The sequence below is a fragment of the Oxyura jamaicensis genome, chromosome 1, assembly GCF_011077185.1.
Source record: "Oxyura jamaicensis isolate SHBP4307 breed ruddy duck chromosome 1, BPBGC_Ojam_1.0, whole genome shotgun sequence".
Lineage (NCBI taxonomy): Eukaryota > Metazoa > Chordata > Aves > Anseriformes > Anatidae > Oxyura > Oxyura jamaicensis.
The window spans coordinates 204,299,825-204,321,499 of record NC_048893.1 but is presented as its reverse complement, the minus strand read 5'-3'; the positions used below and the strand labels follow the sequence as shown (position 1 = coordinate 204,321,499).

At 47.9% G+C, this 21,675-nt stretch overlaps 1 long non-coding RNA gene across 1 annotated transcript; it reads right to left on the bottom strand.

Moving 5' to 3' along the window:
* Nucleotides 1-12,923: 12,923 nt before the first annotated feature.
* LOC118169644 lies at nucleotides 12,924-15,709 on the bottom strand. Its single transcript, XR_004752212.1, has 2 exons — nucleotides 14,731-15,709; nucleotides 12,924-14,421 (listed from the first exon to the last, which is right to left on the bottom strand). It is a non-coding gene; the product is annotated as an uncharacterized LOC118169644 (long non-coding RNA).
* Between the last annotated feature and the right edge of the window lie 5,966 nt (nucleotides 15,710-21,675).

Below are 21,675 nucleotides of genomic sequence, written 5' to 3'. Positions count from 1 at the left end.
AAGCCCCAAACCATTCACAAAAGATGGGTACATAGAGCGTTTGTGTGCGCTGTGCCGCAGTTCACCTCTTTGCATCTCTATTGAGTGATCAAGGAAAGAAGGCTGAAATCACCTGCCTTTGTAGGAGATTATGTTCTTCTGTCTACGTTATGTATGATGCTGCAGTTTCTTATCATTGCAAGTGAAATCAAATATTTTGGGTTACTTTAAACTCTGTTTTCAGGCTGCTTGTTGTCAGAAGAAGAAATCTAAAACAGAATTGGTTTAAAATATTTTAACTTATATTTTGACAAGTGATTAAATTCTGAACCGTGAAATGAAAAGCCAAATTTTCTTTCAGATCTACTACCTAACAAACAACATAACAATACTTTTAACTTTTTCTTCTTTTCTCTTTTTAAACTATGTAAAGGTAAGACATAAAAGTTGGCATCACAGAATCGTGTGAGCCAACAACTTGGGCAACAAAATGAGAAATTCATTCCACTGAGCAGGAGAAAATAGTGTGTAACAGATACCAATTTCATGGGTAGTACGCCACTCTGAATTTTTAAGTGCAGCCTCTCAGGTAATGTAATAAAAATAAATAAACAAATAGGTTTTGCCTCCAAATATCACGCAGGAAATATTGTTTAATAATGTACTAACCTTCATCTTCTCTCGTCATATTCTCATTGTGTTTACATTGATTTCATGTACAAGGCAGCTGTAGTATTTCACATCTGCCAGAATTCAAGAGTATAAAGTAGGGGTAAAATGCACATTAAAAACAAATGATCCCTGCAATATAGAAAGAAACGTGGATAATGCTGTTGTCTAATGGCTGAGTCTACAGACCAAGAGATATTTTCAGGCCGGTCAGGCACTGGGGTTTACTGGAAGCCCACTTAGAGATCCGCTGCCAAACCACGGAGAAATGATGCCCCAGGCGGGCTGACTTCAGCTGAAGCTGACTTCTCAGGAGTCAAACTGAAGGTGCTGAGCCCTGTAGGCAGTGTGGAGCGTGAGACTCCAAGGCTGTTGAGGGAAAGAAGGATCACAGAGGATGACGGAGGTGTTGGTTTTATGATGCAGAAAGGTGCAGTTCTCCGCAGTGGAACTGGAAATGGTGGAGAGGGGGCAGAAGAGGCGACTCCAGAGGAGGACAGCCTCCACGCTGTCACTGGTAAAGAAACACAGCAGTCATTAACTCTTGGAGTCAGTGTGTGCTCTAGTTTTATGCAAAATGAAGGAAAATACCTTTACTCTCAGAGGCATGGGCTGAGAGCCTGGCTCCCCAGGAATGCAGTGGCAGCAGTCTTTTGTGCCTGTGGGAACTTCAGCCACACATACACTGGGGATGGGGCATGCCCCAGGTTTCAGCAGGGATGGTGAGGAAATCGCATGTGTGCGCGTGATGTGAACACTGCCGAGCAGACTGGGACACGCTCCTCACTGCTCTGACGCCCCAGTGAGCTCACAGCTCCGTCAGCAGCTGCAGCATCAGCCCCATCTCCCCAGGCAGAGTACTTGCACCTTCTGAATGACCAAGCAGGAGCAGAGTCACCGCCTATCCCCCAATTAGGACACGAGCCTGTGACTCACACAGCTTCCTGCTGCCCCTACACAACAGGACCCCGGACCTCTGCTCCCTCCTGCCCTCCCACCTGCACACCCACGTCCCTTCCCCTCTCCTGCAGAGCCTGGCCTGGCCCCTGCCTGGCACCCTGTGGGCTTCGGAGCCATGGTGCTGCCTGAGCAGCTCCTTTCTCTCAGGACAGCAGGGACATTAACATTCCCTGCTCCCAGGCAACCTACTACAGCCTGGGAAGGACCCACTTACTATCATTGCTCATTGTCCTCTGGTCCATCAGTCATTCAGCCTGAAAAAAAAAATTCAGGAACAATCAATAGTTGTCTTGTACCTTCCTCATCCTGATAGAGTCTGGTGGCCCTGAAAACAGCCCAGCAGCATAGCTGTTGTGAGCAGGGAAGGGGAAAGACAGTGGATGTCTTTTTGCTGATGTGATCTTCTTGGACTTCAGCAAGGCTTTTGACACGGTTTCCTGTAGGATCCTACTGGACAAAATGTCCAGCATACAACTAGACAAAAACATCATCTGATGGGTGAGCAATTGGCTGACGGGCAGGGCTCAAAGTGTTGTGGTAAATGGGGCCACATCAGGCTGGAGGATGGTCACTAGTGGGGTCCCTCAAAGCTCTATTTTAGGCCAGTCCTCTTCAATGTTTTTATAAATGATTTGGATCATTTACAGAAGGTGTTTTGAGCAAATTTGCTGATGACACCAAACTTGGAGGAGTTGTAGACTTGGACAAGGGTGGAAAGGCCTTGCAGAGAGATCTGGACAGGTTGGAGAGCTGGGCAATCACCAACCACATGAAGTTTAACAAAAGCAAGTGCCGGGTCCTGCACCTGGGATGGGGCAACCCTGGCTATACGTACAGACTGGGGGACGAGACACTGGAGAGCAGCCCCGCATCAAGCATGGCATCACTAGTAGGGCAAGTGAAGTGATCGTCCCGCTCTACTATGTGCTGGTGCGGCCTCACCTTGAGTACTGTGTGCAGTTCTGGGCACCACAGTACAAAAAGGACATTCAACTGTTGGAGAGTGTCCAGAGGAGGGCGACAAAGATGGTGAAGGGCCTGGAGGGGATGACGTATGAAGAGCGGCTGAGGTCGCTGGGCCTGTTCAGCCTGGAGAAGAGGAGGCTGAGGGGGACCTCATCGCGGTCTACAACTTCCTCACGACAGGGTGTGGAGAGGCGGGTGACCTATTCTCCATAAACACCAGTGATAGGACCTGCAGGAATGGGGTGAAGCTGAGGCAGGGGAAGTTTAGACTAGATATCAGGAGGAGATTTTTTACTGAGAGGGTGGTTGCGCACTGGAACAGGCTCCCCAGTGAAGTAGTCACTGCACCAAGCCTGTATGAATTTAAGAAACGTTTGGACTGTGCACTAAGTCACAAGGTCTAAACTATTGGGTAGACCTGCGCGGTGCCAGGAGTTGGACTTGATGATCCTTGTGAGTCCCTTCCAACTCAGGATATTCTATGATTCTATGGTTTTATGAGTGTGACCTTACTTGTAATGGCTTGGGAGAGAAAGTCTTGTACTGGGCAGTCAGTGCCCCATCTACACATCACCCTGTTTTCTCTGCCTGGGGGACTACAGAGGCCAGGTGGCTCTTCCAGGCTGCATTACATTTCCCCAGGCCAGTTCACCTGGCAGACACTAAGGACCTGAGAAGGGGGGAGGAGAGGTAGATTCAAAGAAACTCCTCCCGAGGAATGATGGCAAGGCACCCCCTTCAGTTTGGCCTTGGAAAAATTATTCCTGATGAGAGGTTAAACCCCCCAAAAACACATTGTCCTGATTATAAGCTTTAGAAACAAAGCAAAACCATCTCACAGTTGGAGTGCTCCTAACTCCCGTTGAAAGCTGGAATTAAAAGTGCCAGAAAACTAAGCTCCATGTCTCAAGGGTGGTTTGGCTGTTACAGCCAATATGCAAGAGAGGAATCCTGGCCCTCAGATGCCTGTTATGTGTTCATATCACATCCTTGCAACAACACCCTGGGTGCTGGAGTTGGATGGGGGCTCCAGGAGAGCTCAAGTTTCCGCGTGTAAAACCCATGCTCTGACTGGTCCCAGAGCACATCTTAACCTTTCAGCATCCTTGTACCATAGGCTTACCCTGTAGATACTGCAGCGACTGGAGGATGCATACAACTTTGTCTCCATATAGCCTCCATGGCTCACCGGCAATGCAGGAATAAAGCATAGGCACCAAAGCCAGCTGTGCCCGCACAGCTCTCCGTGCTGGGTTGTGTACAGGAGTAGCACTGGTACAGGTTGGGCGGCACCCTGGCATGGCATGGGAATGCAGCGCTCCTGGGAATGAGCCCACACACCATCTCCCTGCGGAAAGAAGGGGCACCCGGGACAAGACACGCCACTTCCAAGGAGTTGTCTTCTCCAGGCTACAAGACCAGGCTCCTGGTTTCAGTGACACGGATGAGGGATAGCCCCAGTGCGGAGCAGCTTCTGCCCTGGTGAGGCAGGGAAATGAGACCTGTGGTTTGTCACCCTCAGGGAAGCCTACAGCCTTACCTCCTGGTCCTAACGGGGACTCCTGCGCAGTGGGACGTGGTTCTGCTCCGCTAGGTGGCAGAAATCCCACCAGTGCTGCTTCAACGAGGATGAAGCGGCAAGCTGCTGGATCATCACTTGTATTCTTTGAGAGTTTTCCCCATTGAGGATGAAGCTTAACAATTAGCAGGGCTGTGGCTTTCACATTTTAGGCAGAAATTTTCAGGGGTATTTAATGGACTTTAGAAGCCAAGCCTTTCAACCTAATGGATGCTAGGCAATAGAACCCATTTAACCTCCTCTGTCCAGGTGCAAGTAAGAGAGCAAATACACATTGGAATAGTGCCTGTTGCATTCCTCTTAGGCAACATAAAGATAGCAATAAATAATAGTCCTATGCTAATGAATCATTTCTTCCAGAATTAAGACTTTCTCACTTCTGTTTCTGTATCAGGTGTGAGTCATCATGACTAAGGCATATATGCTTGTCTGTGTGCCTGAAATAACACTCCTTAGAGAGGAGCTGCTGGAGTCACAGCCCGTCTCAGCATCTCCCCTCCCTGGGACACACTGAGCCTTGCAGGATTTGGTACTGCTGCAGTTCAGAGTTCATTACCTGAACATGTGAAGTGCAGAAAGAGACACGAGCTGGGCAGACGGGCTCTCTGACGTGCTTAGGCACTCACCAACCTCTGGTGGGGGCATTCATTAGCCACTGAATCAGGGTTGAGCTCTTACCACTTTGCAGGGTTGGTCGCTGTCAAAACAGTGAGAAAGCTCACCTGGAAGTGCTTGGCTACATTCCATGAGGTTACAGAATCACAGAATGGTTGAGGTTCAACAAAAACGCAGATTCCCACACCTGGGACAGAACAGCCCTTACATCGGTACTGTCTGGGACTGAATGGCTGGACAGCAATTTTTCATAAAGGGTCTGGTGGACAGCAAGCAGGTGGGACGTGAGCCCTCAGCATGCCCTTGCAGCAATGAAGACCAGCTGCATATTGGGCAGCATTCCTAGTAGTGCAACCACCAGGTCAAGGAAAGAGATTTTTCCCTTTAATCAGCATGTGGGTGACTGCATCTGGAGTACTTTGGCCAGTTTTGGATCCTTCCATAAAAGCAAAAGTAACATTGCTGAACCGGAGCAAATCCAGGTGAGACTACTAAGATGGTCAGGTGGCTGGAGCTCATGACAAAGAAAGGCTGAAACAACTGGGTTTGTGTAGCCAGAAGAAGTCAAAAGAGGTTTCTAATTAAGTCTTCTAATACTTGGAAGAGATTACAGAAAAAATGGAGTCAGACTCATCAGAGATGAAAACACAAGAAGTCGTGGATGAAAGTTGAAATAGGGGAAAATTCACTTGGACAATCAAGGAAAAATTCTTCCTCATGGAGGGCAGAACAAAAGTCATTGGAAATTTTAAAAGCTCCATGGGACAGGGGCCTGAGAATCTTGATCTAAGAAGACATTAAGATTTGAGCCACTTAACTGGAGTGTATAAACTTGTTTGCGCAGGCACATTTAACATATTGGGGAAGAAAAAATAAAGGAAAACAGTTCTCAACAAAATATGTGTGGAGTCAACCCCTCATCTGGCACCTCACAAATATGACCCATCATACTGCCACAGACCTGCAGGGAATCTGTCTGCTTCAGGGACCCATGGCACCGTCATCCCACTTCCCACGAGTAGGCACAGCTTTCCAAAAGAAGCTCTTGATTAGGTTACAAGTGTAAGGTAAATTTGGGCTGTAGCATACTTTGGGTATAGGATGCTGCATATACCCAGTGCTTGTTCATCAGACTGGAAGCATGTTTACTCTTAAGGATATTATAGCTTTCAATCATAAAAATTGTTTTCCATTTTAACTTTTTATTCTGAACAATCAAGATCAATAACTGCTTCAATGCAACACTTCTCGTGTATCCACCACCACTGATGAGTTCTCAGATGCTCTTAATGTCTCAAATGACTTATTTCCTTGCATAAAGTAACCAAAGGTATTCGATATGTCATTAAAATAATTTATAACACCATGGACCTTATAAATTTTACTAGAAGGAAATTCTTTGCAGAACCAGCTACTCAAAGTCCACTGCACAATATTTCTTCCTGCTGAAGTGCACATGAAACACGTGGAGACAGGAAAGGGAGGGTGGGGAGAGTGAGTGCACATCTGCATGGCTTTGTAGCAGTCATCGCAGCTTCGTGATTTGAGAGTATTTGTGGTGTACCATCAAAGTAAGCCATTTAGCAACCCCTCTGTTAGGAAGTGTTGGGTAGATGCTGGCGGGGTGGTACCGGGCTGCCCTGAGCCATTCACCAGGCTTTTCTCCATTAGCTGGGGAAAGCTGCCTGTCTCCCCAAGGCTGCCTGAGCACAGGAACAGCTGTGACTCTTGTGGAACGTTTTTTTGTTTTCTGGTTCTTCTCTAGATACAGGGATCAAGTGCAGAGTTGTCCAGTTACCCTGGACAGCTCCAGACACATCATTTGCATGTGTTTTTTATCTCTTTCACTATTTTTGACCCTACTTGTCATGACCTTTGACTCTATCTTTCTCCACTCCAGTCCTCTCTCAAATGAACAACCTGCCTCTAATTACTTTTTTCTCTATTGGCTTCAGTTCTGCTACATCGCTATCCAAATTTGATGTTTCTGATATGTTATGTAAGTCATCCTAGCCTTATATGGTATTTCTGATGATGTTACCTAGGAGTTGCTTGGCAGGTAAGACTATACACCCCAAGCTAGACTTGAGCATCCATGAAAGAAGAGTGGGCAAATATTCATCCAAGACTGCTGCTGTCACCCACAATTAGGTAGGGTAGAGAAGCATTTAAGACTTGTGCTTTGCTTGGTTCCCAAAGGCTCCATATCTGGTACTTAGGTTTAACCAGATGTTGAATTATTTCCTAGACTGGGGTTTAGTTCTTGATTAGAGTACTCATTAGAAACACTTGAGTAAGTTAGAGAAAGTTAGTAAGAGAAAAAAAACACATAATCATATTTATGTTTTTTTAGAGCATGAGCTTCTTCAGCTTACAGTGGAAATACAACACACCATGGAGTACAGAGAATTATATGGTAAATCACAGAATAAAAGATCATGGACTATATTTTAAAGTTACATAGCTGATGGATTCAACCATGATGACAGAGGATTGTGCAGTTCCCCACAAGGGATGCAATGTAAAGACAAGTGAGGGGAATGGAGAGACAGACATGGTCAGCCTCCAGAAGTGGGATGTCCGTCAGGATAAATGCAGAATGGCAGGTGTTGGAGCTGTTGGATGACCACATGATGGATCTGGGAGCATCTGCATTGAAATAAGAAACCCTCAAAAATATGGGTATCGTAGAATAATAGAATGGTTTGGTTTGGAAGGGACCTTAAAGGCCATCTAATGCCAACCTCCCCACCACCAACCACTAGACCTCCTGGCTCAGGGTGTACTGCCCACTGGCCAGAAAACAAACATACCTGTAGCTATACATTAAATGATGTAATTAAATAAATTACCCACATTCATAGCAGTGGTTAATAATGTACTGCTGATTATTTTTGCCTTTTCTTTTGTGGCTATGGAATAAAATATCAATAAAAGAGAGATAAATTTACAACAAAGCATCAAACAATTTAGAAATTTATCACCCATCTCAGTATGTTGGAAGTTCCTAACATTATTTTTATTATTATTATTATTTTTAACTATGGCTGATTTAAAGTCATAAATATTGAATAAATCACACCTGGCCATCCAGCAGTGAGCTAGACTTTCCTACCTGCTGTAATTCAGATTTTGTCTTGGGAGGTGAATTACAGTACTGAGGATGTTTGATTTCCCCCCCCCACTGGAAATATGACTCGTTATCTAACAAAACTTGTAATTGTTCATCTAATAAATAAGGAATGAATAATGACTTGAGAAAATTTAAAATATAAATTCAATACAAATTTTACCTGAGGTTATCAGCCCAGAAAAGAAGCTTTCAGAGAAAGAGATGAGCAGGAATAAATCTTGTGCCAGTGCAGAGTGCCCCAGATTATGAACATGGGAATAGCCCGGACAGGGCAGCTGGTGCTTGTGTGCGAGACAGGGAACCAGAGATGCAATGTTTGCTGCTGAATGTCTTCTGAACAGAAACCCTTGAACCTCTGTGTAAAAACTCACTGCTGCAAATGAGAGATCTTCCTAGGGACTTGGAGGCCCTGAAACTTCAGGAATAGCACTGACACGGAACAAACCTTGCACAGATATATATATATATATAAAAAAAAAAAAAAAAAATTTTTTTTTTTTCTTATTCTCTGGTGAAACAAATCTTTCACTGAAGGGATCATTTAGTTTAGAGTGTGTGATGGGTAAAATAAAAGCTGAATTAATCTAAAAATTGTCCACCAGTCTGTGCGTGGTCGACAGAGATGACGCTTCAATATAACCCACAAGCACAGCGTGACCTGGTAACTGGAAACTGAAGTTACACGGAAATTGGACTGAAATGAGATAATGCTAGTTAGCAAAATCTGAAAATAAAAACTGACATTGATGAATCTTTTGGAATTGTAAAGCTAGGAACAGAAATTCTTCTGAGATGCATGCTTAATCTGAAGCCCACATGATGGGCTTGATGAGTAAATTTGGTATGAAATTCTTCTGCGAGGCGATGCAGTCTGACAGGATAAAGCACCGCAGCGAACCTTTCTGATCTAATATTTTCCAACTCTTCTGTAACTACAGGAAAACCCCACATGAATTAACATTAATTAGAACAAAGAGAAGAGATTAAACACTATTTCCTTACCTTGCCCTTGAGTACCATGCAGCCACACCTCTGAGCATCACAGCCAGGCTCTCTAAGTGCCATTTGAGTAGATGTGAATCCTCGTGGCCATGCTCCTGCCCTTCATATTTCAGGAACTCACCCAGGTCTGCTGCCAAGGCTCGGTTTTGACAGCAGCGAGGAAGCCTGAGCCAGGCTCAGCCTACAAAGAGCTGCTTATGAGGTCTCTGAACTGCCCCCAGGGACCTCAAATGAAAGTACTTGGGGGAACAGACAGAAACAATAGGGAATCAGAGCCAAACCGGCCTTCGGTTCTAGTTGAACCAAATTCAGCCTGGCAGCAGTGTCCACAAGGATTAGGGATCAAGTGCCCCCTGTGCAGGGAGCTGTGCAGACTCTCATCAGAAACCTCCTTCTATGGGTTGCTTTCTTGCAACCCAAGGCAGTGTTGGGTGTAAATAAGCCCCCGAGCCCTGGCTTCGCCTGTGCATGTAAGAAAAGATTGCTGCTGTCTGCTGGGTGATGCCAAGCAGCAGATCCAGGACCTGCTACAACCATTGTGTGGGAGTGGGGTGGGCAATCTGGGGTGGGCAGAGCCAGGACCAGTCCCACCAGCTCCTAGATTTCCATGGCATTAAAGCTCATTAATGTGCTGTGGCCAGCTGAGACCAATGTGTTTATCTGCTCCATTCACCTGCAAGCCAGCTGTGCACCAGCTGAAAGCATGGTACTGGTGCACACAAATGCTTTATGTGACTCCTCTTTGCTTCCGTGTGTTCTGGGGCTCCACAGTCCCTTCCTCCCATTTTCTTTCTGCTGCATCAAGGGCCCTTGCTGAAGCTCTGGTTTTGGGCATGTAGTTTCCTGTAATAACTCTGAAGTTCAAAATGGGGTAACCCTTCCTCAGAAGGGATCTACATGGTGTGCTGCGGGTTGACCAGATGGGCACTTGATGCTGCTCCACTCAGGATTCCCAGCACCCGAAGGGATGTGAGATCATCAGTAGGGTCATCTCCTTACTGCCATGGCCCTGATAAATAGCATTCCAAATGACACTTCACAGGGTCTGAGCACCTTTCTCACTGGGGCCACCACAGACCAGCACCTCCCTGTGAGCTGGGAGGAGGCAGCGGCTGGGAGCCTGCTTCGCCCACCCCAGGCCGCCCACATTTCGAGCTCCATGGATCCCCCAGCCTGGTGTCCTGTCTCCTTGTCACATGCTTGGTGGTCCTCCATGGGGCTGGACCCCCTGTAAGCTCCAGGCTCTTGCTGTCCTTGGCTGGGGTGGAAGGCCAGTTGTCTGCAAAATCAGGGGGTGAACAAGACCTGGGGGAGCTCAGCGCTCCTTCGGGGAGCTCGGCGGTGCAGGGGGTGCGGAGGGGGGGGGGGGTGGGGGCCCCCCCCCCCACCCGCCCGGGGGGGGGGGGGGGGGGGGGGGGGGGGGGGGGAAGCATTGCTCTGCGAACCCCCATCAGTCTGAGGCTTTGGCACATCCTGAACTGGGAGCACTATTTTGTGTTGAGTATCACTTAATGGATTTTTTTGTCTTATTGCTCGGTTGAGCCCCTGCAGAGTTCTGGAGTTTGCAGTTCACTCTGACAAAATGTTCCAAAGCTTAATCCTGTTGAGTGAAAAACACCTCCTGTAATTGGTTTTAAATTTGCCACCTGCTATTTTATTTAATGCTTCTTAGCTCTTGTATTGAAAGAGACAGCAAACAATTAGACCCAAATGTCCTCTTCAAGACACTCCTGATCCTACAGAGCCATTCCCCAAGCCTCCAGTCACCTCCCTTCCAGACTGGAGAGCCCTCTCTTGCACCATTCTTCCTTGCATGGTTATTTTTACCTTGGCCTTGGTTTATTTATTAATTGTGCATTTATTTTGATTATTTTAACCTTACCTTTGTTCAGTTTTGTTGGCTCTTTCCAAAGTCCCTCCAGTGCCCATAAGAATATGTGGAAGGTGACAGCATCTGCAGCTGAAGGCTGTCAGATCAAGACCTTTTCAGCTCAGAGGGGATAGGAAGTAACAGGGAAAGGAGAAACCAAAACCAAAACCAAAACCAAAGACAGAAAAAAACCTGACAGGTAATGGGGATGAGCAAAGGCAAACTCTTCAGTTGCTAACTGATGGTTAAACTCCAAGCACAACTTTGGAGAGGGTCAGCCTGGCCTTTGTAGCTAGTAAGAGAAATAAAATGGTGGACATAAAGATTTGGGACATCTGGGGGTCCTATGGGACAATGCAAAACAGACTGAGGGGAAGCAGTAAGTGTTGGCAAAGGGGAGGGTGGAAACCGAGGAGAGGGGACCAAAGGGGCTGACTGCAGCCACACACCAGCTGCACACCGGAGCCAATGGCAGGATCCGCTGGCAGCAGCCCCACAGCAGCAGCTGGGGCACGAGCTCTGGGCTGAAGGCTGTGCAAGGGGAGCTGAGTGTCACAGCGAGAGGGCCGCCACCTCAGTGCCTTCTGTCCCAGCACCACCGTGTATGTCGTCCCCACCATCAGTGTGGCACAGCGCTCACGTGCCTCTTTCCAGGTTGTGCATGCAGCTTCCACCTGCACTGACAGCTGGGATGAAAACCAGTCAGATATGGGAGAATGTTCTGAGAAGTCTTAATATACTATTCCTGAAATATTTCCTTGAGCATTCCCTTCGCTGCTCAAAGCCAGCTGTATGATCTCTGCCCTCATGCAGAGCTCCTTCAGTATTGTGCTTCAGTGAACTCTGGCTTACAGTCATACAGGGAAACTGGCAGAAATGACATTTTGTGTATGCTAGAATCCTTTCTAGGCTGATCATTCACTCATATGCTCTCTGACAGCTAACATGGCCTGTATTGAACCCAGCAGCTTGCTTTTCTCCAAAGCACCTTCCAAGAAGTCATTCAGTCAAATTCTATGCATCCCAAAAGCTGGAGAATGCAGCACGTTCCTCATGTTTCCACCAGCTTCTTCCAGTGGTTACCCATCCCTGCTGCTTTCGGGCCTCTGCCCTGGAATCTGCGACTGTTCTGGAGGCAGGCAGGAAGCAAACACACCTGGAGAAATCCCTGCTGGTAGGGCTGGCCTTGGACTCAGCAGCGTAGGTGAGCTGCCATCCTGATCTCAACAGCATGGGCATAAACACAAAACGAAATTAAGGGGCTGCTGCCGTTCCGGAGTAGCACGATGTGAGCGAGCGGTGTGTTTGGGCTAAGCCTGGTTTGTGATGACCTGCACGGAGAAAACAACTTGCCCGTTGCACAGAGAACGAGGGAACTTTATGACTGAGACTAGATGAAAAAACAACAATATTTCTTTTCCCCTGAGCCATCCCATACTTGCTTCACGTTGTTCTGCCTGAAAGCAACTTCTGCACAGACACCCCTGACTCGGGAAGCACCAGACAGCTTGTGCACCGCCGCACGTCCAGCCCTGACACAGCACCGCTCACAGGCGCCAGCTGCCCGCGAGCTCCCAGCATCTCGGGAGACACCCTCTGCCTGCAATGAGCCGCGTGCCACCACAAAGTGCCAAATGCCAGCTGTAAGGTTGTTCAGCTGTGCCTGCACTGAGCTGCAGCTACAGACCCTCCATGCACGCGTATCCTGCGCTGCCTGTCCTGCGTGCTGGCGTGTACCTAGGGGTGGTGCGAGGAGTACCTGGTGCCTGTGCTGAATCTGGTGGGGATCCAGTGGAGACCCACAGAGGTGGTGATGCCCAGGCAGTAGCTCAGCCTCTGGACTCCAAGGGTCTCAGGTGAGCTGAGGTGATTTCCAGGCTCCTCGGACAGTCTAGTCTGGATCTGCGTGGGCATGAACACGCAAACACCGGTGACAGACCCATCTTCAAGCTGATGGAGCAGAGGTAGACGAAGTGGCTTTGAAAATGGGGTGCCAGTGGCCAGGACGGGGTCTCTGCTGGGCACCCCACTGAACATCTGAAGCATGTCCAGCAGGTGCAGCACTGGGTCATGTCCTTGTGGCAGCCATCTCGCAGAAGAGATGGTGTGATTCAGGATGCGAGTGTGTTGGTGCAGATCTGCTCTTTTTTACATGGCCATCATATTTAGGAACTTTTTCAAATTAAACTATTTTCTTCTGACCAAAGCAGGAAGGGTATTAACATCTTCATATGGATTCTTCTGCATATATGACGTCTCTCTGTTAAAGACACAGCATCATGCACATCACTTTTCTGGCATTGGGGCTAGCTGTCTCCCTTCATAGTTATGGGGGAGAAATAGGCATCTCAAAGGGGTTGTTTTTGTCCCATCTTATGATGCATAGCATCAACCTGGTAAGCTCCTGACAGTACCTGACCCTCCACTGGATAGGGAAGTTAACTATATGCAACTAGATGGCCATCTTTTAGAAGCTTGAGGTATTTGACCCTGAACAAGTGAGTTTTTCCCAAAATCTTGTTTTCTGTTATTATTTCTAGTATAATTTGTTGCCAGGAAAATGAGAGTACAGCAGCTGCCAGCCTGTGGTGCAGAAGCCTCACAAGCTGGCTGTTTCATCCCAAGTACAGTTCATAGATGTTGGTGGATCTACCTAACATGGCCGTGTTTGTTCTTGTTTTCAGCTGTTTTCTCAAACTGGTGAGTTTTAGGGCCTGCTGAAGGTGCATTCAGCTGCCACTGGGTAAGTCAGTCCCCAGGGTAAGCCAGGGGAAGAGCCACTCTAGAAATCAGAAGCTGAGCACAGCTGTGTTGGACTCTCAGCATCCCAGGACAATGGAAAACCTCCATGGAAATACGAGATGGCACATGGTGCAAGAGAAAAAAGTCTCAGAAACAGAGCATATTCGCATTGTTCCCAGGTTTTTTTCTAAACACATTCCTGTTCTGAAAACTGAGACTTTCACTGGGCTGGAATTGATGCATTTTGCCCTTCAAGATTGTTCTGTGACCCAAAGTGAACATGGCAGTTACACACCGTATTGCTCCTCCTGGAGCAATGAAGCCCAATTGTTTTGCATATGGAATACTGAGATTTGGGTCATATGCAATAACCTGAGCACTCAGCATAATTGGCTGTGGCATCCAGGCTGCATGCTGCCAATGCTGGTTGACAGAACCAGGGGAAACTTTCCCTGCTAGGCATTACAGCCATCAAGAAACAAGCAGTACTGAAACAAACCAATCTGATGAGAAAATAGAAGAAACATTAGATAGTGAGATCACGTCTAAGATAGTGAGGTCAGTTTTCTGAAAAAATTCCTTGAGTACAGAAAACCTGCTTTTGACCATGTTTCAAATTGAATGCTTAAATGTTTTTGCCTCTCCTTCCAGGTGCAGTATACAGCTGGAGGATGATCCATTTCCAAATGGTCAGCATGATGTTGGGTTTTATTATACAACTTATCCCATAATTACCCCAGGTTCTGGGAACTAAACCCTTACAGGTCCCCACAGAAATTTATTGCTGACCTCCGCAGTGCCCCTGACACTGACAGTCGTCAGATCAAGGTGACTCACCCATTAGAAAAAGATAGCTTCCACATCAGTAATTATTTCATCTTCATTCATCAGAAGGACACAGTTTTGCTGTTGGGAGCAAAGTATTAAGTATTATAAAATGGTCACTTATTTTTTGAAAAGCTAATCACTTTAATGCCAGGCCATTTTTACCTCCAGCAAACAACAACCATTAATGACGCATTTTCTGAAAAATATGTTTTATCAGATGTTAGCTTGCTGACCCTGCCTTTTATTTCAGAAGAGAGCTAATTTCTTTTATGAGCCAAAAGAATGTAGTTGGAGGACAAGCTTAGAGAAGAGCCTTCTTTCTATAAAATGTGCTGATTTAAATAGCAGCCTCTGGTCACACATGGCTGCCGCCCATCTCTGCCTTACCATTTGAGCTTCCAGGGGTCCTTGTAGCTCCAGGGGCCAGAAGGAGAGACATGACCTTCATGGTAGCATCCTCTGTGTGCATCCAAGCTCCAAGGAGGTGCACAGCAAGAACACTTCTGCTCACAGTCAGCGTGATCCTAAGACCTGAGCCTTGTAGGACCCAACACCTGGCTTCAAACCAGGATGTTCAAGAAAAACAAATATACCTTTATTTTTAATACCTGAGAAATGTAGTCTGCACTACAATTTTTTGATGAAAATACAGGAAGGCCAAGAATGACGGTAGGTCTTTGCCAAGATCCCAGTATTTATTATTAATAAAATAATACCAATGAGTTCAAACCTCACATTATTGGTTAGTAAATATCATTACATCACTAGACAAAAGACGTTGTTCTATGCACACATGAGGAATATCAAAATACATTTACAAGAAATGAAATGTGCAGGACAGTGATACAAAATATATGTTTAATGTGAAAGTTTAGATAGAAACACAAGAAGTAGGAATGGAAGGAACCTCAAGAGATTTTGTAGTCCACCTGCCACACTAAAAGACAGCAGCTTATCCAAATCATCCCAGAAGGATATTAAGTTAATCTGTTCTAATTCTCCTGGATTACACCTCCATATCTCTCAAAAAGATTGTGTACTTGAAAGGAACCCTCACAGTTTATGGTTATTTTTATGCTCTCCTTTTACTAGTAGGTCTTCATGATTCCTTACAGAAGGTGCCCCAAATTGCACTTTTGGGGCTGAAAAGAGTGGGTTACTCCATGTGCTCTGGGTGCAAAACTCATAGTCATTCCTTCTGGTATGGTGTTCACTTCGGATTTTGTTTTCACATTTATTTTTGAAGTCCATGATATTGCTGACTAATGTTTGCTTCCCAACTCTGGTATTTCTTGTCATCTTTGGTATTTCCCAAAGTATTCTTGCAGATATACTACCTACCCTATTTCTGTTTAGAAAAAAAAAAATAAAATCTGTGGATTAAAACTCCCCTCACCAGGGGTGGCTTAGGCTGGAAATTAGAAGACATTTTTTCTCAGAAAGAGTAGTCAGGTGTTAGAATGAGTCACACAGGGAAGTGGTGGAGTCACCATCCCTGGGGGTGTTCAAGAAAAGTTACAGAATCACAGAATCATCTAGGTTGGAAGAGACCTCCAAGATTACTCAGTCCAACCTCTGACCTAACACTAACAAGCCCTCCACCAAACCATATCCCTGAGCTCTACATCTAAACGTCTTGTAAAGACCTCCAGGGATGGTGACTCAACCCCTTCCCTGGGCAGCCTATTCCAGTGCCTCACAACCCGTTCAGGAAATAAGTTCTTCCTAACATCCAACCTAAACCTCCCCTGGAGCAACTTTAGCCCATTCCCCCTCGTCCTGTCACCAGGCACGTGGGAGAACAGACCAACCCCCACCTCGCTACAGCCTCCTTTCAGGGACCTGTAGAGTGCAATAAGGTTGCCCCTGAGCCTCCTCTTCTCCAGGCTAAACAGTCCCAGCTCCCTCAGCCGCTCCTTATGAGCCTTGTTCTCCAGGCCCCTCACCAAATTGCTGCCCTTCTCTGGACTCACTTGAGCACCTCCATGTCCTTCTTGAAGCGAGGGGCCCAAAACTGAACACAGTACTCGAGGTGCAGCCTCACCAGAGCCGAGTACAGGGGGACAATCACTTCCCTGGACCTGCTGGCCACGCTGTTTCTTATGCAAGCCAGGATGCTGCTGGCCTTCTTGGCCACCTGAGCACACTGCTGGCTCATATTCAGCTGACTGTCAACCAATCCTCCCAGGTCCTTCTCTGCCAGGCAGCTTTCTAACCACTCCTCTCCCAGCCTGTAGCTCTGTTTGGGGTTGTTGTGCCCCAGGTGCAGGACCCGGCACTTGGCCTTGTTGAACTTCATACCGTTGGCCTCGGCCCATCGGTCCAGCCTATCCAGATCCTCCTGCAGAGCCTTCCTACCCTCGAGCAGATCAACACACGCACCTAACTTTGTGTCATCTGCAAACTTGCTGAGGGTGCACTCGATCCCCTCATCCAGATCATCGATGAAGATGTTAAAGAGGATGGGTCCCAGCACTGAGCCCTGGGGGACTCCACTAGTGACCGGCCTCCCACTGGATTTGACTCCATTCACCACAACTCTCTGGGCCCTGCCATCCAGCCAGCTCTTAACCCAACAAAGTGTACGCCAGTCCAAGCCAAGAGCAGCCAGTTTCCTGAGGAGAATGCTGTGGGGGATGGTGTCAAATGCCTTACTGAAGTCAAGGTAGACCACGTCCACAGCCTTTCCCTCATCCACTAAGTGTGTCACCTTGTCATAGTAGGAGATCAGGTTCGTCAAGCAGGACCTGCCTTTCATAAACCCATGCTGACTGGGCCTAATCGCCTGCTTGCCCTGCAACTGCCGCATGATGACACCCAAGATAATCTGCTCCATGAGCTTCCCTGGCACTGAGGTCAAACTAACAGGCCTGTAGTTCCCCAGGTCTACCCTCCGGCCCTTCTTGTAGATGGGCGTCATGTTTGCTAGCCGCCAGTCAAGTGGGACCTCCCCCGATAGCCAGGACTGCCGATAAATGATGGAAAGCGGCTTAGCCAGCTCCTCCGCCAGTTTCTTCAGTACCCTCGGGTGAATCCCATCCGGCCCCATCGACTTGCGTACATCCAAATGCTGTAGCAGGTCACCAGCCATTTCCTCGTGGACTGTGAGGGCCACATTCTGCTCCCCATCCCCTTCCACCAGCTCAGGGTACTGGGCATCCAGAGAACAACTGGTTTTGCTGCTATAGACTGAGGCAAAGAAGGTGTTAAGCACCTTACCTTTTTCCTCATCTCTGGTAACTAAGTTTCCCCCCACATCCACTAAAGGGTGGAGATTCTCCTTAGTCCTCCTTTTTGTGTTGATGTATTTATAAAAACATTTTCTGTTGTCTTTAACAGCAGTAGCCAGATTGAGCTCCAGATGAGCTTTGGCCTTTCTAATTTTGTCCCTGCGCTGCCTCGCAACATCCTTATAGTCCCCCTGAGTGGCCTGCCCTCTTCCAAAGATTATAAACCCTCTTTTTTCTCCTAAGCTCGAGCCACAGCTCTCTGCTCAGCCAGGATGGTCTTCTTGCACGTCAGCTCGTCTTTGGGCACGTGGGGACAGACCGCTCCTGAGCCATTAAGATTTCTTTCTTGAAGAGCGCCCAGCCCTCCTGGGCTCCTCTGTCTTTCAGTACCGCCTCCCAAGGAACTCTGCCAACCAGTGTCCTGAACAGACCAAAGTCTGCCTTCTGGAAGTCTAAGACAGCAGTTTTACTGGTCCCCCTCCTGACTTCGCAAGAATAGAGAACTCTACCATTTTGTGGTCACTCTGCCCAAGACATCCCCCGACCACCACATCTTCCACCAGTCCTTCTCTGTGAACAGAAGGTCTATCGGGGCACCTCCCCTGGTAGGCTTGCCAACCAGCTGCGTCAGGAAGTTATCTTCCACACTCTCCAGAAACCTTCTGGACTGCTTCCTCTGGGCTGTGTTGTGCTTCCAGGATACGTCTGGGAAGTTAAAGTCCTCCACAAGAACAATTTGACAACTTTGCAACTTCTGCCAGCTGCCTGTAGAACTCCTCATCTGTCCCCTCATCCTGGTTTTGCAGCCTATAAGAGACCCCCATGAGGATGCTTGCCTTGTTGGCCTTTCCGCTGATCCTAACCCATAGCGACTCAACCTTGTCATTCCCAGCCTCAAGTTCGACGACATCAAAACACTCTCTAATATAGAGAGCCACTCCACCACCCCTTCCGTGCTGCCTGCCCCTTCTGAAGAGACTATAGCCAGACATTGCAGCACTCCAGTCATGAGAGTGGTCCCACCACGTTTCCGTGATGGCAACCAAGTCACAGCCTGCGTGCTGCACAATGGCTTCCAGCTCCTCCTGCTTGTTGCCCATGCTGCGTGCATTAGTGTAAATGCACTTCAGCTGGGCCTTAGCCTTCTCCCCCAGCATTGCCACTGTTCCCCCTGGCACACCTCCAACAAGCTTTGTTTTATCCCCGTCCCCCTTCTCACCTAGTTTAAAGCCCTCTCAATGAGCCCTGCCAGCTCCTGGGCCAGGATCCGTTTTCCCCTTGCGGATAGTTGGGACCCGTCTGTGGCCATCAGGCTGGGTGCTGAGTAAAGCGCCCCGTGGTCAAAGAACCCAAAACTTCTGTGTTGGCACCAGCCTCTGAGCCACGTGTTTATCAGGTGGGCTTTCCGTGTCCTCTCTGAACCCCTCCCTGCCACTGTAGGGATGGACGAAAACACCACCTGTACTCCCGCTCCATCCACTAACCGTCCCAGCCCCCTCAAGTCCTGTTTGATAGCCTTCAGGCTTCTCTCATCAATGTTATCACTGCCAGCCTGGACTATCAGTAGCGGGTAGTAATCAGGGGGGCGAACCAGGTTGGGAAGCTTTCTGGCGACATCCCTGACCCGGGCCCCAGGGACGCAGCAAACTTCCCTATGGGTAGGGTCAGGCCGACAGATAGTGCCCTCCGTTCCTCTGAGAAGGGAGTTGCCCACCATGATCACCCTTCTTTCTTTTCGGTCGGAGCAGTCTTGAGGCGTGGAGCAGAATTCCTCGCCCTAGGCTTCCTGGGTAAACTTTATACCCATCCTCATCCACTGCTCTCTTGAGCTCCAGGGCCTCAAACCTGTTGTGTAAGGGCACCTGGGAAGGTGGGGCAGGTAGGGGGGGACGTTTCCTGCAACGTCAAGCAGGGACCTGTCTCCATTCCTCCTCCACTCCTGGGTCCCCTCCCTCTGCCCGATAGTGACCGGGCAGGGGGTCCACCCCCTTTCAGGGGGTCTCCCCCCGGTGCCTCTCCTTCAGGCCTTGCAGGGAGTTGCTCCACCAGTCTATCTCCCGCTCGCACTCCCTGATGGCCCTCAACCTCTCCACCTCCTCCTTGAGCTCTGCCACCAGGTGGACCAGGTCGTCCACCTGCTCGCACCTCACGCACACGGTGTCCCTGCCTCCCTCGGATGGCAGCAGCAGGCTCTGGCACTCCCTGCACCCAGAGACCTGCACTGCCGCATTTTTGAGTGGGCAGTCTGTCTGGGTGGCTACGGACTTTCTAGAGAGCTCTCAGCCTAGCGTGGACCATCGCAGCCTACCTAGTGACAGAAAACCGTCAGATGAGTTCTTAGGGGTGGGGGGATCGCTCTGCCCTCCCTGCTCTCCCCTGCCCTCCCCGCTCTGCCCTGTTTGCCCACCCTGGTCGTCGCCCTCCCTAGGGGCTGCCTTTGAATGGCCGGGGAGGGTGCGCTGCTGGCTCTGCCTACGCCTCGTCAGCATCCCCCACGAGGGCAGCCGGGCCATGGCGGCTCCCGCAGCTGCCTCGAGTGGCCTCGATGCCGGGAAAATAGCCCTGCCTGTCCCGATGCCCTGCTCCGCTGCAGAACGCGTCTGCCCTGGAGTTTGGACATTGAGCTTAGCGACATGGTTTAGCGGGTGATATTGGTGGTAGAGGGATGGTTGGACCAGATGATCTTGGAGGTCTTTTCCAACACTAATGATTCTTTGATTCTAATAAGACTGCTGGACTAGCCACTTTGACACTTTGTAGACAGAAATCCTCCTGTTCCTGCCAGCCCAGTGGTGTGGGGTGCAGTTCTAGTTCCACATCCAGCATGCCAGGAGAATTCTACATTTCAGCTTTCTCCCCATTGTACTTTCAGTTCTCCCAGCTTGTTCTCAACAGTAAATTAATAAATGGTCTGCGTATCCAACCACCAGAGAGAAGTTGGAGCTACGCCCAAAGTTTTAAATAGTGAAGTAGAAATAATAAAGGAGACCTCAATCTGGTACTATTGCATGGAATACTCTGATAAAAAGGCAGATTTTTTGAGCAAAAGCAGATCTCCATACCCAAAATGGCATAAGAGCTACATACAGACCCAAATAACTGCTATTTCTTTACAAGCTCATTCATGAAACAGTGAATAACTGAAGAAATAGGATAGCTTCCTTCAAATCCCTGTTTGCTTCATCCTTCCAGTTTGACAACAAATAATTGACATTTTTTGCCTTAAAAAACTCTTCTCCTCCCCTCCCCCCTCCCCCCCCCCAAGAATCTGCCCTCACTTTGTAGTAGTTTCACTGAGATTATTTTCCCTTTTCTCACTGCTGAATATATTATGTGAAATGAGCCAAAAGCATAATTAAAGTCAAGGCAGATTTACTGTTCAGTTTCCCCCCTTCCAGCAAGGCATGTTAGCCAGCCTAAAGAAAAAAAAAATAGGTTGCTTTGTCACAATTTGTTCCCAAGATATTCATGGTCACTGCTGCTTTTTTCCTTGATATGTAATGTGTGCTCCATAAATATTTGGTTGGTCTATTTCAGTATTCTTCAGGAAATAAATGTTAATGACTGGTTTCTATTTCCTCATCACTTCTTTACACTCTTCCAATGTCAGGCTGTAGGGCCACTTCTTCCTGTCTGGTCTTCATCTTCACTTATCTTCCTTTCATTCTCTGAGACGTTTGCCAACAACCATCACACTGCTCCTTTCTAGGTACTCTCAGGGTAATGTCACCCTGCTCTTCCACTGCCCTTGTAATTTAAAGCCATATTTTTTTTTTTTTTCCTGTTCTGACTTGACTTCTTACTTTGTTGCTGATAATAGAATATTTCAGGCAAAAAACCTCTATAATTTAAAAAAGATAATGTCATAGAATCATATAATATCCAGAGTTGGAAGGTACCCACAAGGATCCTCGAGTCCAACTTATAACACCACACAGGTCTACCCAAAAATTCAGACCATATGACTAAGAGCACAGTCCAAATGCTTTTTAAAATCCGACAGGCTTGGTGCCGTGACTACTTCCCCAGGGAGCCTGTTCCAGTGCGCGACCACCCTCTCGAGGAAGAACCTCTTCCTGATATCCAGCCTGAACCTCCCCTG